Source organism: Larus michahellis, chromosome 1 (genome assembly GCF_964199755.1).
Source record: "Larus michahellis chromosome 1, bLarMic1.1, whole genome shotgun sequence".
Classification (NCBI taxonomy): domain Eukaryota; kingdom Metazoa; phylum Chordata; class Aves; order Charadriiformes; family Laridae; genus Larus; species Larus michahellis.
This window is the reverse complement of record NC_133896.1, coordinates 55,789,317-55,798,174: the sequence shown is the minus strand read 5'-3', so window position 1 is coordinate 55,798,174 and position 8,858 is coordinate 55,789,317. Positions and strand designations below refer to the sequence as shown.

The 8,858-nt window shown below is 48.4% G+C and overlaps 1 protein-coding gene across 2 annotated transcripts in view; it reads left to right on the top strand.

The window, feature by feature from the left end:
- The first annotated feature begins 1,849 nt into the window (after positions 1-1,849).
- Positions 1,850-8,858, top strand: part of SGSM3 (small G protein signaling modulator 3) — a 31,523-nt gene continuing 24,514 nt past the window's right edge. The window contains exon 1 of one of the 2 annotated variants that reach the window (XM_074578246.1): positions 1,850-1,989. The gene's annotated coding sequence lies outside the window, so the exon portion shown is untranslated. Of the gene's footprint in view, positions 1,990-2,733; positions 2,977-8,858 lie in introns of those variants that run through there. The other variant, XM_074578257.1, reaches the window with a different exon arrangement.

Below are 8,858 nucleotides of genomic sequence, written 5' to 3'. Positions count from 1 at the left end.
TGCTGCCTGACATTCGTGTATTGTTGAATTCGACTTGTTGAAAAGCACACTCCCGTTTCCATCTTACTCATCTGCTCTTAAACTTTCTCCACAAGTGTCTCAAAAGATGATAAAAGGTTGTCCTGGCTTTCAGAGTACTGTAATCTGGGGAGCAAATAGGCAAAAAAAATTAGGAATCTTGAAAGGGAGAGAGGCCATGGAGCTTCTTGGCTCATCAAACTGGTGCTCCGTTCATGGTTTAATACTGTTCCTGTGGCTCTGTGGCTTCTGAAAATTGTATTTACAGGTGTGGGTTAGGAACCGGCCATTGTGATTTACTTTTCCAGGTCCTTGGCTGTAGATGCTTGGTAGTGACTGGCAGGTAGACCCTAGCATGTGAGAGTCATTCTCTACTGCAAGTAAGTTTTGTCTGATAAAGAAAGGAAAAAGGTGTTGGAATTCATTGGATGCTAGAGAAATTCAAGAGCTTTGGTCTTATTTCTGATCCTGAGTGCTCTGGTTTGTAATGTCTGTGCTTTACTGGACATGCAGTACTGGACCAAACTCTTCTCCCTTTGACTTAAACTGGAATGATTCCACTACTGCTTCTTACGGTGTTGTTACATCACAGCATGTTTCTTTTGCTTCAGTGCAATAAAAAGCTCCCTCTTACTTCTGTTATTTATTCAGACTCCCAGAGATGACATGATCAGCATTATTTGATTCTTTTTGAAGTGTGATTGCTGGAGAGAATTAAGAAAAGCAGAACTAATTGAAAGAAGCTACCTGCTCTCCTTGAGGCCGTAACTGTTTAAAGAGGATTGCAAAATACTGTATGTTTTAATGAGGCTTGTCTATATTAAGTAGTCAGAGAAGTGAGAAGCTTCAGGCCATGATCTCCCCTCATCCAGCTAGACGGCTCTGGCTTTGCTTTGCCTCTAAACTGTGGCAGTCAAAACGTCTCAAATGTTTGTGAATTTTATGGTGTTTAAAACATTTTGACTGCTCGTGCTATTAACATTTAATTAGCCATCTGTTTGAAAAGGATAACTGTAATTGAACGCTGGCACTTTTCAAACTATTACTCAAATGGATAGCCAAGAAAGAAAACAGAGAGATGGGGAAGTCCTCCTTTTTTGGTCCTCTTTCCTCCTTTGTGGGATTAAAAAACCGCAACCAACCCTGCGCAGAGAAGAGGAGGAACAGCTAATGTATCTTTTCTCAACATCTGGAAATAAATCTTTGTGCTAGGTAGAGGCTGCCACCTGTGAGGCATTGGACTTGTTTTCCTGGGGAGTTTAAAAAGAGTAACAATGACATAGGGAAAATGTCACCCTCCTGGAAAACGTGATACACACAGATCCTTTGGGAGGCTTCTACTCTTCTTTAGAAGAGCCTGGTTCGGGACCTCGCTTTCCTTTTTCCAGCGGGGTCGGCAGAGGCAGCAGCCAGAGACGTGGCTCCCCCCTCGCCCTGGTCACTGGGAGCGGGCCACGACCACCACGGGCTTCAGAAGCAGCTCTTGACTAACCGGGGAGGCCGGATCGCTCTTCCAGACTGTTCTGCTACGTGTACCCCTGTAGCCCGCGCCAGCGATGGATGCCACCCGTGAAGCAGCAGTGGGGCTTGTGCCCTGCTCGGAGGAGAAATTAATCTAGACCTGAACGATGGAAAAGAAACGAGCAGCTTCTCCAGCCGCCGGCTGCTACGGGGGGGGGGGTTGAGCGCCGCCTTCCCCAGCCCTCGGCCCCCCGCCACCCCACCTCCTCCGCGTTCGGAGGCGCCACCGCTGTTGCTCAACGCCTCGTCACCGCGGCCGAGAGACCCCTTTTTAGGGGTCGGCCGGCCCCGCCGCGGCCTACAGCCCCCACAGTGCCCCGCGCCGCCGCCCGGATGCCGCGCATGCGCGTCGGCGCCGCCCCCTCCGGAGCGGCGTGTGGGGCCGCCGGGTCGGGGTCGGGCGGCCGCCTTGTGGGGACGGCGCGGCGGGGGCTCCGCTGAGGGGAGGAGGTGAGAGCCGGCGGGGCGGTCGCGGCGGGAGGTGGCGGGCAGCGCTGGGCCAGGGGGAAGCGGGGTGTCCTGCACGCGGGCGGGAGGGCTGGGCGGGCCGCCCCTCGCCCGCCGGGGCTGTCAGCCCTGCGCCTCCCTCCGCGGCGGTCGGGCTGCCCGGTGGTGGGCGCGCCACCTGTGAGGCGCCTCACGCAGACCTCACCCCCCTCCTCTACGGCGGTGCCCCTCGGCTAAAGCCGCTGGGGTGGCCCTGCTGCCGGGGCTGTGTGTGGAGCGTGGGGTGCGCGGCCGCGTCTCCGCTCCCCTTTCTCGGGTCGGGCCTGGCGGCTCTCAGCTCCCCCCGGGCAGGGCCGGGCCGGGCCAGGGGGGTCCCTCCGCTCCCCCCGGGCAGAGGCTGCCGCTCACCTGCTGCGCTGACGCAGGGTCTGGGCTCCGGCGAGTGACTCATGTCGTGCAGAGCTTCATCGCCAGCCTTCCCTGGGTCGGCTGGGGCACGGTTCTCCCCGCGGGGGAGCTCTGTCTGCTTCCCGCTTCCCTCCCCACTCCCCTCCATCCCTGCTGCTTCCTGCTTCCCGGGATATGCCTTTTTCGTAACCTGCCTTTTTGCCTCTCCGTGACTCTCGGGTGGTCTCGTCCGTCCAGCTCTGCCACCCTCATTTGCCCGCCCCACCTGCATCTTTTCGGAGGTGCCCCGGAGGAGAGACAAGCCTGTCTCCTGTCTGGCTTGGGGGGGCGGGAAGGAACAGTCACGAAACAGGGATGGAAATATGGCAGTATCCTCTTGGCAGCGGGCATAGATAGACACGTTGCAGGCCCGGTGATTGCCAGCTGTAATAAATGTTAGAAGAAAGTCGGGAGACGAATGTAATTCCTCATACCTGATGATGTGAATTCAAGGGAGTGAAGAACAGCTGTGACAGGGATTTAAATCCCTTTGGAGGCAGCATCTGCGGGCTCCGGGACAGTGGGTGTCGTTTCACAGAGCTGGTAAGGATGCGACAGGAAGAATTTCTTCTCAGTGTCTGCTTTGCTTCCTTCCTAATCTTTGGCGGGATGTCTGAATTTAGGCAGGTACTTTCCTTCTAAACGAGTAGATTTCATTGTTGGTGTGGGGGGTTTTATGTGATGTCATAGCTTTCTATTTCGTGATGTCTCAGCCTTACTCTGCAAGGCTTGCTGTGATGTTGGGGGGGGGAAGTGGTAGGAATAAAGTAGTAAAAATGCCTTGAGGAAATGAAGGATCCTTTAGTGCCAATAGATGGGAGAGAGAAGCAGTCTTGCTGGAATGAAGAGCAGTAGGTGTTCAGTAGTGAGAGGCTGAATCTTAAAATCGCTCAAGAGGGAACCATCAGCTTAGCAGGAGTGGGGCACTGCTGTGCTTGTGCCGAGATGTTGATAGGAATACAGTTGCTTGGTGGATAATCTGAATTCTAGAGTAGATTTAAAGCTGCTACAGAGTCTGTAGTGGTGTCCTGGAAAGAAACAGTCACTGGAACAAAGATCTATTTCATTATGTATTTCCGGATCTGTATGCTCGGTGTGTCGCTTTCTTTATGCAGAAACAAAAGTTGGATTCCTACCCTGGAGAATTCACAAATCAAAAGGGAAGGAAGGATGTGAGAAGAGGCATGACGTGTAATTAAAGAGGTCAGGGTGGGGACTGGTAGTGTTGTGTTAATATAAAGTTACATTAATTCTTTATTTAACAGATTAAAATGATGGTGCCACCTTTCTTAATTCCTGATTAGGATGATGTTTTGATAATGTGTCTTGGTAATCTCAGGGAGACGTCATTCATAGCAACGCGTCAATGAAGGGAATCCATGAGGGGCAGCAGAGAGGAGGAGCATATTTCTGGAGGAAGTGCACTGGTCAGGGCATGATAGAGTTAAGAGCAGCTGGTGAGGTGAGGGAGGTACTGCACACCTGCCCAGGGCTGAAACGATTCTCTAATTTTGGGGCCTTTGCTGATGTCATTCAGGTTTTTCTTCTTTGCTGTGCTTTTAACCTGTTGCTTGCTTTCCTGCAAGACGGTATCTTTTGCAAATATCAGTGTTCTAAAGGACCTTGACAATCTTAAAAGACAGGTAATAATCAAAATATTTAGCTTTTAAAAATCAACGTCTCTTACCTGAGGTGGCATGGTAACAGTAGAGGTTATTGGTTAAGGGATCTGTACAAAATGAGCTGCCAGCCGCAGTCCCGTTCTTAGTGAATTGGTTTGTGTGTTGCAAAACTGCTGACCATGTTTGGTATTTGGGATGCTTTAACAAAGGAATTGTTGAGTTCACTCCTCCCAAGTTATACTGCATTTGAAGTTGTAACTGTTTTGGAAATGAGTGGGGCGATAGCTGTCTTCCTAGCTGTTAATTGCAAACTTCTCAGCAAAACATGGGAAGGAAATAAAATTTTAAAAAAATAAATCCTAAGGCATATTGCACTTTATCTTCAGTGACAGAGGTAAAACAGCTTGTATTTTGGTGTAATGGTCCTGTAGTTCTTCTAGCTAAATCAGTGGTGATCCTATTTGATGATCTGTATCACACTGGTAATTCTAGATCCTATCCTAGCTCAAATGGATAGGATATAGAGATTTTGCAATTGTCAAGTAGGACGAAGTAGACAAATAGCTTTGTTGTACATCATGAGTTCAGTGTCCCGAATGTCCCTCAAGAGATTGGGAGGTGTTGGTACTTCAGGTTTGTATCGTCAGCAATGCAAAGACTTGTTTAAGCTCTGTGCTGCCTTTAAAGCTTACACAGGGTAAGTATCTGAGAGAGTAAATGAAAACACAGTTGTTTTATGAGATAGAAGAACAGAAGATAGCATATTGATGTTAGTATGACTACGAGAACTGTTGTCACTGCCCAGTCAGTGCAGTATTTCTTGGCTGGGAAGTACCTGATGATTCAGAGATGAGAGAAAACGTCCATAACCCGACAGCCCTTTTGTTCTGGAGAAGAAATCTTCCTGATCCCCAGAAACAGGAACTATCAGGGCGGGGGTGGGGGGTGTCTTGTTTTGTTACAAATGTTAATGATCATTGTATATTTTGCCTTTTTTCTCTGAGTTATCTCTGCCTATAAATTTCTGCAGGAGCAAGATCTAAGTAGTCTAACGTTACATGCCAGATAAGAGCTTTGCAAACAGTCCTGAGAGGTGTTTTGGGTGTTACTAGCCTCTTCAGAAAGTTGAGTTCTGGAAAGAGAGCCCTGAAGGAGGAAAATCTTGAGTGCTGTGGGATATACTTTCCTTAAAAAGCCGTTTTCTGGAGCCAAACGAAGTGAGACCCCCTTAGAGTCCTGCTAGGTGAATCTGATGGCTTTTTGCTAATACTAGAGCAAAGAGTAATAAAACAGAGATCCAGGAGTGTGACCTGAGTCTAACCTTTCTTGCACCTCACCAAGAGAATGGCAAACCCTGACACCTAAAGCTTTGCAGATCCGACAGAAGCTGGAGAGTTGACATTACCTTCCACGGACATCTTATAAACAGTTTGCAGACTTGCAGAAGTTCATGGATATCGTGGTTTTGGCCAAATTGGCCAATGGCCGGCAACAGATGCTCCCCCCGCAACCTCTCATACACAGAGGGGAGGAGGAGAGATAAAGAGATTTATGAGTTTAGAAGAAACTAAACTACTTTAATGAAATATTAATAATAAAATAAAAAGGAAAATAATGAAAATAGATACAGTATACACAAAACCGTATTAAGCTCCCAGGATGACGTCACCAGCAGGCACTGGGGAAGTCCCAGACTGGACTCAGTGACGGGTGGGAACTGGATTCCACAGCTGGAGTCAGGAGCGCACGGATCGGGATCAAAGGCAGATGAACAGGCAGGGTCTTCCTCAGACGTCAGCCATTGAAGGAAGAGAGTTGACCCATTGATTGCTCAGCTGTTATACTGAGCATGGGGCAGATGGGATAGAACATCCCTGTTGGTCAATTTTTGGGTCACCTGTCCTGTCTGCTCCTCCCTGCAGGTGGGACCCCTCTACGCTTTTCCGCTTCCGACCCTCCAATGGGGCAAATAATGAAATTAGCTGACCTTGGTTGTTACAGCAATAAGTATAAGCAAGAGCCTCTCTGCATACCACTCCTTGGCACAAACTGTCTTATTGCTCTGAGCGAACCGCTTTTGACACAACACGCTGTTAATTGCAGAGCGTTAGAAGAGGCCTAGCTAAGAAATAAAATTACCGAACAGAAAGTTGGCTCTGTTTTACCTCAAACCAAGACAATGGACCAGAAGGTAAAAATTACTTCTGGAGAGTTTCGGGGAAAATGAGTTTATGCAGAGGTCTGCAAAAGCACCCTGCTCCTGCACCATGCTGATTTGGGTGAAAGTGTCTGTTTATTGTGCAGACATTGACTCTCATGGAAGACGTGTTTGGGGCCCCCTTAGACACTAACAGAAACCTTTGCAGTTCATGCTTAGCAGGCGCTGAGTCTCTGCTGTGTAAAGATAGACACCCTGTTCTTTCCAGGGCTAAAAGTGTGATAGCTTGTGCTAGCAACACAGGGAATCAGCAGAGCCACATGTAAGTTTGGTTCTGGTTTAGTTGTGGGGTTTTTTTGTCATGAGCCGCATGGGGGAAGCCTTTGTTATCTCCAGATTTTAGAAGTAAGAGCTTCATCCTCTTCCTTCATAAAAGATCAGCTGTCTGCTTTGGACCCAGATAAATAAAAAGCAGTTCTGCTCTGAAAAGAAAATACATCTTGATATATAGGATATCTACATTCTACTTAAGCAGGTGTTCTGTAGAGGTTTTTTCAGAGGCAAACTTGACTTGTTGAACTTCAGTCAGGAAGTTTAGCTGTGGTCTGTCTGTCCAATGTGTAAGTTGTAGGAACCAGGATTCTGCTTCTTCACATACTTTAAAAAATGGAGATGAAAAGGATGTGAAACTGGAAGTGACTTGTTCTGTTCCTTTTGTGTAAACTGGAAATGTCTCAGTACCTTCGGCTGCACTGGGGCTCTCCGTCATTACAGCAGGCAGACTTGCTGGACACCAGTCAGTGCAGGGAGCAGATCTGTTGCATGGAAGCACCTTTTAGTTACGTTTCTGCACAAAATTACATTTCCAACGTGGCCAGCAGCCTACAAGGTGCTTTATGGCAGGAGACACAGAGTTCCGGTTTACTTTTTGTTGTCTCTGTTACGTGTTGCTCTATCAAAGCCCTGGGACAGTTGGGAGGAGGCACTGGTATGTGATCCCAGTTGGTGACTGGTCAGCACTGGAGTCCTGAGTGATGCCTCTGCAGTCAGCCACATAACACTGTCAGCAGCTTGTCCTTTGTGCCTGCCCACCTGGCTCTGGAAGGCTGTCACAGCCTTCATAGAATCATAGAGTGGTTCGGGTTAGAAGGGACCTTAAAGATGGTCTAGTTCCAGCCCCCCTGCCATGGGCAGGGACACCTCCCACTGGACCAGGCTGCTCAAAGCCCCATCCAGCCTGGCCTTGAACACTTCCAGGGATGGGGCATCCACAGCTTCTCTGGGCAACCTGTGCCAGTGCCTCACCACCCTCACAGTAAAGAATTTCTTCCTAATATCTAATCTAACACCCCTTTTTCAATTTAAAGCCATTCCCCCTCGTCCTGTTGCTACGCTCCCTGATAAAGAGTCCCTCCCCATCTCTCCTGTAGGCCCCCTTTAGGTACTGGAAGGCTGCTATAAGGTATAAGCACCTTTGCTGCTTCCCAAGTCTCACGTCCCCCTTCCTAGGCCTACCCATAGGCTTTTATTTTATCTCTGGTTCATTTGCTTTGCTACGAGAAATTGCCTGAGGGCAGCTAAAGTCCCCCAACTTTTTATTCCAAGTCATGTGGTAGAAAATGATCATGAAGGCTACCACCTCATCACCTCCCTCCTGCGTTTGTAGTCTGCTGCGCAACACACAAAGCAGGGTGAGGCTGGTTGTGGTTTGTAAGCCTTAAACGGATAGTTCTTGGAATGACCAACACCGTTATTGACTCCGTAACCAGGAGTAGGTGCGTGTCGGTGTGTGCGTGGGATTCTGCATCACTTAAAAAGGCAGGGTGTCAGGCTGCGAGGGACAGAAATTACTTGCATCTTGTCTGCCCCTTGGTCAGGTGTGTGGCTGTACTTGTTTGTGAAGCTGGAGTTTTCTTCTGACTGTATACCTGCAAAGCAAATATTGACTCGTGGGACTAATGGCATTTGCAGCTCCGGGACATGCCTTTGCCTGACCTGAAGGAGAAACCAGTGGGGGAAGGGAAGGCAAAGGGCTTCCAGCTGAGAGCTCCTCTTGGGCAAGTCAGAATTTTAATTAGGAAAACGAAGTTTTCCAGGTGTGAGAGGACAGAAATTAACTGCCTGATTCAGCGTAGGGTCTGATTTTTGTCTGATTTCTGCAAGAGGAAGAGTTGGTCTAAATGTTAATTTGGGTGCAATCTGCATGGGATTTTAAAAGCTGAGCTGGAAGAGGCTTCTAGAACCACACCTAACCGTGTGGCCTCTGGATGAGTACTGTGGCTTTGCAATTGCTTTTCCCTTTTCCAAACCATTTTTTTTTTTTCAATAAAGGACAGGAATAGAGAGCAGTGGAAACGAGCTGACAGTCCAGAGGTGTGTTGTAGTTTTGGCCAAATTGGCCAATGACTGGCAACAGATGCTCCCCCCGCAACCTCTCGTACACAGAGGGGAGGAGGAGAGATAAAGAGATTTATGAGTTTAGAAGAAACTAAACTACTTTAATGAAATATTAATAATAAAATAAAAAGGGAAATAATGAAAATAGATAACAGTATACACAAAACCGTATTAAGCTCCCAGGATGACGTCACCAGCAGGCACTGGGGAAGTCCCAGACTGGACTCAGTGATGGGTGGGAACCGGAT